Raw genomic sequence first — 10,001 nt, forward strand, 5'->3', positions numbered from 1 at the left:
CTTCAATATGAACATGACTACAGGGTGAGATAAAAAAAAATTGTAACAAAGTCAAATGCCATAATTTTTATATTTTTTTCAAATTTTATTAAACGAAAGCAAAAAATTTTCGGAAATAGCTTCAAATTTTAGAATAAGTGTAGATTTGTTGGAATTGGACCAATGAAACCGTCACACGCTGCCCGAATGTTTCTCTGCGTTATTTTGGCCCATTCCCGGCGAAGCGCTTGCTTGAGGTGATCGACACTTTGGTATTTTTTACTGCAACCTTGCTTTCCAAAGTACTCCAGACACAATAGTCCAACGGATTGGCATCCGGAGATTTCGGTGGCCATTGTGCACTGAAAATGAAGCGAGAAACCTCATTTTGTAACCATTCTTGGATGGCGCGTGCTAAGTGCGGTGGTGCTGAGTACTGTTGGAATGTCCAAGGTCTGCGGCCAAGATGTTTGCGTGCCCAATGCCTTAATACATTCTCCAGAATATTTTCGCGATAATATTCGCCATTTTTTCTGATGCCACAGTCGATTAATACGAGCGCAGAGCGAACATCGGCTGTTATGGCGCCCCACACCATCACCATGGCCGGCGCTTGAGTTCTGGTGGCCAACCGAAGGTGCACATTTTCAGCTGACCTCTTTGGCAAGTAAACACGATTACTTTGTTTGTTTACAAACTGCTGGACAACGAGTGGCTTATGTTTTCTCAACGGAGAAAACCAAATTCGGCAGTTCACCACTTTCGGCCAAGCGAAGCAACTCTTTAGCTCTTTTAAGTCTATTTTCCTTTTGTTGCGGGGTAAGTTCTTCCACATTTTGGGATTTCAATGGCTTAGCCCTAGCTCATTTTTCAATATTTGCCGAATGGAATGTACTATGTATGGCGTAGAGCATAAAAAGCGCACGATGAACTTTCTTAACAGAACTTGCATTTTGAATAAAAGTCAATGGCTTGGAAGCATTGTTCGATCGTTAGATTCCATTGTTAAATTGTAGACTAAATTGAAAATGCTTGACAATGAAACAAAATCCACTGTTTAAACCTGTGTTGCCAAAAAGATCTTCTCACGAATTTTACACACTTTTCCCTTCATAAATAACAGTACGAATAGTCCCATCTTTCGCAACTAAATACAAAATTCCACGAAAATGCATACCCCTCAATTATCTATTGAATTTCCATTTCCATGGAAATCATTCGCTATCAATGAAAAGCATGAACTTCTGCAATAACACGTACATATGAGACTGCGAGCATCATAAGCTCATGTTTTGTTATCCTTTAATAGCAGCAATAAATGTTGCAGTTTAAACTTTGTTGCTAAACGGGGGGCACGTAGTTGTTGTTTAGTAGTTGCGTTATCAGTGTGAGTGTTTGAATGGATGTGTGCATGTGAGCCAATAAAATTTAAATTGTTGCATCACAAACTAAAGGTTGACATTTTCATGTGGCATTTTTTGATAATGAGGGGGTGTGTGTGAGGTAATGCCAAAATATTATTGTGAGAAAGGTAATAATAGGGGGTGGTTTTCAAATCCCTTGGTTTTGCTCTGTTTTATTATCATACCAAATTTCCATGGTATTTGACAGTTTTGTTAATGGAGCCAATATTTGTGGCAAATATAAAACTAACGTTTATTTGAACAACAAAATTTCCCAGTACAATGGCAGTTCATAATAATGAAATTATTTTTGTGTGGTAAAATTTCAATGTTTATACCCTACATTACGTAGTGGTAAAGGTATTTATGTCTTTGTGCATTTTTTTGTAACATGGAGAAGCAAGGAACCATACAGAGTATGATGAAAAAACTGCAACCAAATTCAGACTGCTGTTATTTCTAGGCCACTCGTCCGACAGCTGTTAAAATTATTCCAGTGACAGCTCATCATATTGTTTGCAAGCGCACAAAAGCATTTTGTTGAGCATTTTCCAGAAAAAGAGTTATTCGTGATGGAATTCAAGCGTGATAGTGTGATTTATTTATATTTGGCTGGAAAACCAAAAGTGGCTATCGTTAGAGCACTCCAGCATTTAAATGCGAATAAATCCAAAAAGTGCAAGAACTTACACCGCAACAGAAAGAAAATAGACTCAAAATAGCTAAAGAGTTGCTTCGCTTGGCCGAAAGTGTTGAACTGTCGAATTTGGTTTTCTCCGATGAGAAAACATTCGTTGTCCAGCAGTTTGTAAACAAACAAAATAAATGTTTACTCGCCAAAGAAGTCAGCTAAAAAAGTAGCCCTTCGGTTGGATACCAGAACTCAAGCGGCGGCCATTGTGATAGTGTAGGCCGCCATAACAGCCGGTGGTCGTTCTCCGCTCGTATTAATCGACCATCAGAATAAATGCCGAATATTATCGCGAAAATATTCTGGAGGGTGTATTAAAGACTTGGGCACGCAAACATTTTGGCCGCAGACCTTGGACATTCCAACAGGACTCAGCACCATCGCACTCAGCACGCGCCACCCAACATTGGTTAAAAAATGAGGTCCCTCGCCTTTATTTCGCGTCACCCAAGAATGGTTACAAAATGAGGTTCCTCGCTTCATTTCCAGCGCACAATGGCCACCAACATCTACGGATACCAATTGTGTCTGGAGCATTTTGGAAAGCAAGGTTGGCATTAAAATATACCAAATTGTCGATCACCTCAAGCAAGCGCTTCCCCGGGAATTGGCAAAAATACCGCAGAGCAGTCGGGCAGCGTGTGACGTTTCATTAGCGGTTTGAAGGCCATAATTCGTGCCAAATCTAAACTTATTCTAAAATTTGATGCTTTTTTGCTTTCATTCAATAAAAAAAAAAAATATGTAAAAATTGTAACGTTTGATTTTGTTGCAGTTTTTTTTTATCTCACCCTGCATATTCTTGATCAGCGTAAAATTCTAAAACGTCCGTCCGTCAGTCTATCCATCAGTTGTAATCACGCTAGAATCAAAACGAATAAAGATAGGATGTTAAATTTAGCACAGATCATCTTTTGTCTATAGGCAGGTCAAATTCGAAGATGGGCTATATCGATACACGATATCATATGGCCCCCTTATGACGTAACCCACCCCGATGAAATTGTCTGAAAATCAACAAAAGTAGTACCTTCTGAGTACTTTACCCCCTTCAAGAGAATTGTCTATGTAGGTCCACGATATCGCATACCCCCATATAACAATACCTCCTTATATTCGGCATTTTAATAATTTGTATAGTTATTGTTGACCTTTGATCAATATATTTTCTTCTGGTTTTTCGTTTGGCTCGAGGTCAGAATGTAAAAAAACAGACGAATTTGTTTTTTATATATTAATTTATTTGTGAAAAAAAAAAAAAAAAAAAAAAAAAAAAAAAAAAAAGGACAAATAAATTAATATATAAAAAAACAAATTCGTCTGTTTTTTACATTCTGACCTCGAGCCAAACGAAAAACCAGAAGAAAATATATTTAATAATTTTATCTACATTTTTCAATGGAATTGTCTAATATTCCATACTCGAAGTTCATTCTAAGCCCTTTACCCACTGGAAGAGAAATGACTATATAGATCCACGATATCTTATAGCCCACATACAACGGTACCCCCGATATTCGATATTTTGATGATTTTAGCGACATTATTCACAGGAGTTGTTTTAAATTTCGTATTTAGAGTTTGTAATGGGAACTGCAGTCTATGCCAGGAAATTGTCTATACAGATCCAGATCTTCGTATAACCCCTAATATTTGTTTTTTTTTTTGATGATTTTAGCGACATTATTCACCGGAATTGTTTCAAAGTTGGTATTTGAAGTTAGTAATAGATACTTTAGCCTATGACAGAAATTTTTTTTGTGCAGGTCAAGGTTTTGGTATAGCCCCCATATAATGGTACCCCCCTATATTCGGTATTTTGATGATTTTATCTACATTATTCACCGATTGTTTTTCAAGTTACACATTTGAATATTGTAATGGCTTATGACAAAAGTTGCCTATGCAGGTCCACGTCGTCGTATAGACATTAATATAACGGCCACATTCGGTTTTTTTAAGAAAATTTTTTTAAGGATTTTATTTTTTTAAAACTGTCAAATTCGTCCCAAATGGTGACCCGACCGAACTTACAGCTTTTTTACTTGTTGTTGTTATTCAGAAGGAATACCAGGTACCAGTAGGAGTGTACCGATAGATTCCTTGTTCACACCAAGCCTTCGGTTAATAAAAGTATTGTGGTTTGTGTAATTAAGAGACATTTGGACTCTTACAGGTACATTATGGAGTGCGTCGATATTGCCTATTTTCGCACCCGACTAGCACCGATACAAATATTGGGATTTATAAATGTGAAGAAAATTGTATGATCCTTTCTTGTTCTATATTGAAAATTTTTCCATCTCTGAACTCGATCTAAGTTTGATAATAATATCTCTATGTGCCTTTTTTGCATCAAATCCGAAAATCCCTTCGAAAGTTATTGTGCACACCAGCCAGGCAAACAGATGGACGGACAACCCCAGATCGACTCCAATTGTCTAAAACCGCTATTTCTATGAAACACGTTTTGGCCGTATCAATTGATATATCCCCTTTTTGGCCTGTGCTGAGGGTATAATATGGTTTGAGCGCTCAGTTCTTTCAAAATTTCACATATCCCAATATTTCTACGAACACAAGATCTGTTGTGAAGAAGGAATATTTCGGACTCAATCTTCAAGTTCCTCCCCTATAAAGAAGGAGTCAAATTTTTGAAAAATAAAACGCTCCTAAAATGTCCAATTTTCTTCACATTTTACATATCCCAATATTTGTACGAACACAAGATATGTTGTGAAGAGCACATTTTCTAGTACCTCACCCAAAAAGGGGCAACATTTTGAGTAACAAATAGCTCCTTAAATTTTAAAATTTTAAATATGCTAATACTTCTACTTGCGAATGATACAAATCGGTCCACCTAACCCACAAAGGGTCACAATTTTCAAAATTAATATTTCTCATAATTCAGAAATTCGTTTTCTTCTAAATATTGCTCTCAACCAGAGATTTGATGTAAATATGAGATATATTAGACACTTCTTCTGATTCCTTCCCCACAAAAGGTTAAAATTTTAATTAAGAATTATACGCATAAAATTGGGAATAAATGTTCGATTTTCTTCAAATTTTTATTAAAACTAGACGAAGTGGAATGCAGGGATCCACTACAAAAACTCACGCACATTTCAAAATTTTCGAAAAATTATCACAATCTCAGAAATGAGAAGTCGATATAGTCGAAATCTGACACGTTCTAATTGGCCATTAGGAATTGTGACTAAATTTCGCATATTTATATAGTTGGACTTTAAAGTTCCAACAGGCTTACTTAGCGTGCGAATTAAATTGATTGAATCGGCCAGTGATGGTCATTAATAAACGATTCGGCCTCTGTTACTCAACAGCGTGGGAAATTTTGGGGAATGAGTTGCGGTGTGAAGTCCTTTAAAATGTAGCTGGCGCAAAATAGACACCGAGCCACCCACCTCAATGAGGAATTTTTGGTGAATAGACTATTGCAAAGTTGACCAAAGATTCACATTTTATACCCTCTACCTTGAAAAGTAGGGTTTATTAACATTATAATTCCGTTTGTAACATCCCTAAATATTCATCGTAGGCCCCATAAAGGATATATATACTAAAATCTAAGTCGACTTAGGGATGTCCGTCTGTCTGTTGAAATCACGATTTGACGTAGAACTTCAAAATTTGTCAGAATAATTTATATTGTGTTTAGGATGGTTGATATTGAAGATGAGATATATCGGTCCACGTTCTTGCATAGCTGCCACATAACGGTACCTTCCAATATTCGGTATTTTGATGAAATTTTTCCAGGGATTTGTCTAAAAATTGGTATATGTAGGTAATAATGGGTTCTAGTTTCACAGGCGGAAGATTGTATGTATAGGTCCACGTATTGGTATAGCCCCCATATAACGCTACCTCCCGATGTTCGATATTTTGATGATTTTTGCCACATTTGTTCGCGGATTTGTCTAAAAATTGGTATTTGTAGGTCCTAATGGGTTCCATCTCCGGTGGCGAAACATTGAAGGTAAAGGTCCACGATTTGGCAAACACCCATACAACGGTACCTCCCGATATTTGATATTTTGATGATTTTTGCCACATTTTTTCGCTTTCTACCTCATGTGGCGAAACATTTTATGTTTAGATCCACGTTTAGGTATAGCCTCGATTTTCGATATTTTGATAAAAATTAGTAGAAATGCATTTCATAATTTGTTCTAGCCCGGTGGCAGAACATTGAATATTTAGTTCCACGTTTTCCTAAAGCGTACATATAACTATACCCGCCGATATTCGTTATTTTGATAATCCTAGTTACATTTAGCCACATAATTGTTTCAAATTTAGTATTTTATGAGATTTGAAGTATAAAATTGCTTATAGAGGTTCCCGTTTTGTTATGGCCCCATATAACGGCCTTACTCACTTTATGGTTTTTTGATAAATTTAACTGCATTATGCATACGGTCTTACTTTTATATAAAAATGTTTTCTTCTACCCTAAGGTGGAGCGTATTGAAAGTTCGGCCCGACCGCACAAATTTTTTTTTCTTGTTTATCGAGAAATTATGATAAGCTATTTTTGTGGCACCCATCGTAAATGATGGAAATGGAATGGTTACCAATGGAATGTTCAGTGTCATATACCCTCCATTTTATGTATGGTGGAGTGTATGAATATTTTGATTCCATTGATTGACATATATACATACACGCACACACACACTTTGATATATTAAATATCTAAAATGAAGACGTGCGCCTTCATTGCTCCACACAAAATACAATATTCAAAGTTTATTGTTCATTGTTTGAGATGCTGCAGGAATATACAATTTCAGATGCACATTCTCAAACTTTTGTATATCCGTGCTGCCGCGAAAGTTTCTTTTTCTTATCGAACCATTCAATAGTTTTTCAAAAGAGAAACTCAATAGATAATTTTTTTGTAATATTTCTTGGCATTTTCGTAATGGAATTCTTTTAGTTTTTACAGAAGTTAAATAAAGTATTTCAAAATACATAATTTATTTAAATTGATTGAAATGTATTCATGTTTAATGTTTATCTGGGAAAGTGAAATATTCCATGTGGAACAGAGATTGGTCATATTCCCCAGCGAAATAAAGTGAATATCTCTGGTTTCCTTTGTTAAAACTCAACTCAAGCATGAGCCAACAAATTTTGCAACAAACTTATGTTTCAAAATTCTCGCAACTCACTCACACACACACACAATGTTCGTTTGAGATTATCCCATAAATAAAGATTACAGCGGACATGGTCATAAATTCTAAATAAATATTGTTTTGCACAAGGACATCCTTATAAAACATTTACAGTTATGTCTGTGTATGATTTAGGTACTTTTCGGGTTCAAATAGTAATTTGTGTATTTGTGTTCAAGCTCAATGCAAAGTTGGCTTTAAATATAAATTTTGTTTAATTTATGTATTCCTCGTCATAAAATTGAAGGTATATTCAAATTATCATTTCATTTAAAACACATCGAAATATTCGAAGGGGACCCCATATATATTTATAATCAGCGTACAATTCTATATCGCATGTTGAAATCATCATATAGTTCGTTATATTATAGATAGAGTTGTGAGATTTTGGCAGATATTAATATCACTTCTAGGATGTTTGTTAATTTATTCCAAAATTCAATACAGGCCCCCTCAAAATAATAGTACCTTTATATATTGGGTGACATTTCGATATATTCGCCATAATTTCCAATTGATTTGACTGTACATATTTTGGCACCTTTGGTCTTAGTGGATGAAAATAATCGATTCACGTTTAGACATAGCTAGGAGTGATATAAGAGTGCCGATTTAAAGTATTTTTCATGTCCTTGTCACATTTTGCAACCGAAGTGGCTACAATTTGATATTTTGAAATCTATGTACAAACAATGGGTTTCCAACATCATTTTCTAACTGAACCGATTCTGACATATGACAGAATTTAATTATTTAATAATAAAAAAAACCCAGTACGTTATGAAAGTTGAGCCAAAAATAGAACTTACGTGTATTGGCATTTTAGATGTTACATAGCATAGTAATAACAATTAAAAAATATTAAGTTCGGCCGGGTCGAACTTTAAATTCACTCCACCTTTGGGTAAAGAAAACATTTTTATATAAAACTGTCTGAATTCAATGGAATACCGAATATCAGCGGGTAGCGTTATATGTGCGCTATAGGAAAACATGTACCTAATTATTCAATGTTCTGCCACCGGGCTAAAACCCATTATGAACTAAAAATACCATTTTTGGACAAACTTGTTGAAAAAATGTGCAAAAATCATCAAAATACCGAATATCGAGAGGTACCGGTATATGAGGCTATACAAAAACATGGACCTATACATACAATTTTGCGCTACCGGAGCTAGAGCCTATCAATTTTTAGACAAATCCTCGTAAAAATGTGGCAAAAATCATCAAAATACCGAATATCGGAGGATACCGTTATATGGTGGCTATACCAAAAAATGTGGACCTATATATAATATGTTCCGCCACCGGAGCTAGAACCCATTGTGAACTAAAAATAACAATTTTTAGACAAATCCGCAAAAAATGTATCAAAAATCATCAAAATACCAAATATTGGTAGGTACCGTTATATGGCAGCCATATAAAAACTTGGACCGATATATCTCATTTTCAATACAAACCATCCTAGATACAAATTGTTCTGCTTAATTATGACGCTCTCAACAAATAATGTGGGTTGTATTGTGATTTCAACTAACAGACAGACGAACAGACTGACAGACGGACATCGTTAAATCTTCTTAGAATTTTATGCTGATTATGAATATATATACATTATGGGGTCCACGAAGAAATTTTTGGGGATGTTACAAACGGAATGACAATGTTAATAAACCCTCCTTTCCAAGGTGGAGGGTATAAGAATCTATTCAATTTGGGCTGATATTACATGTATGGTAAGCAATAACCCTAAAATCGGATGATGATGATGTATATCGAAGCCACATAAAAATCTGAACCGATTTCGATACAATTTGGCAGAGGTATTTTCGAGCCCTGTATCAAATATCATAGTTGTGGAGTGCATATTACGCGTGTGAGGGAATTTAACACCAAACCGGAAGTGCCAAAACTCAGATTCATCATTTTTATGGATTGTATATTAAGAATGTGAGGAACTTAACACCCCAAATCAGATGAAACGTATATATGGGAGCTACAGTTATATCTGAACCGATTTTAATCAAATTTGATATACTTGCTTCTATTTCGGTCAGATGTGTCAATATCCATGTCATTCGGACTGATATTGGCCGTTTGGTGCACAACTAACCCGAAATCGGTTGAAGATACATGGAAGCTATATCTTAATTTGAACCAATTCTCAACAATTTCAATAGGGCTCGTCCTCGGGCCAAACAAATATTGTTTGGAAAATTTCAACTCAATCGGATAATTAATACGACCTGTATTTTGTTCACAAAAATACATGTACAGGCGGACATAAATCGGCTAAGAAATTGATTCTATGAAGATCCTCAAAACTTACTATAGGTCTATCTCGCTTCCTTCTCCATATTACAAACAAATGCACAAAGACCTAATACTCTTACCACTATGTGGTGTAGGTTATAAGAACCATTCAAAGAAGTAAAATCTGGAATACCATTCTATAGGAGCTATACCAAGTTTTGGACCCATATTCATATTATTTTGCAGGGACGCCAGATATCCATTAAGAACACCATATTTCAAATTTCGGATAATTTCAATTAAAATTGTAAGCATAAAATTTGTTTACATCGGAATATGCCATTATATGGGGACTAAGCGTGGACCAATCATCACTATTTCATGACAACATTATTTTTTACCTATTATGAAGCTACTTTTAAAATTTCAGATCAATAAAAAAATTTAAAAACAATT

Source organism: Musca domestica, unplaced genomic scaffold (assembly GCF_030504385.1).
Source record: "Musca domestica strain aabys unplaced genomic scaffold, Musca_domestica.polishedcontigs.V.1.1 194, whole genome shotgun sequence".
In the NCBI taxonomy this organism is placed as follows: Eukaryota; Metazoa; Arthropoda; class Insecta; order Diptera; family Muscidae; genus Musca; species Musca domestica.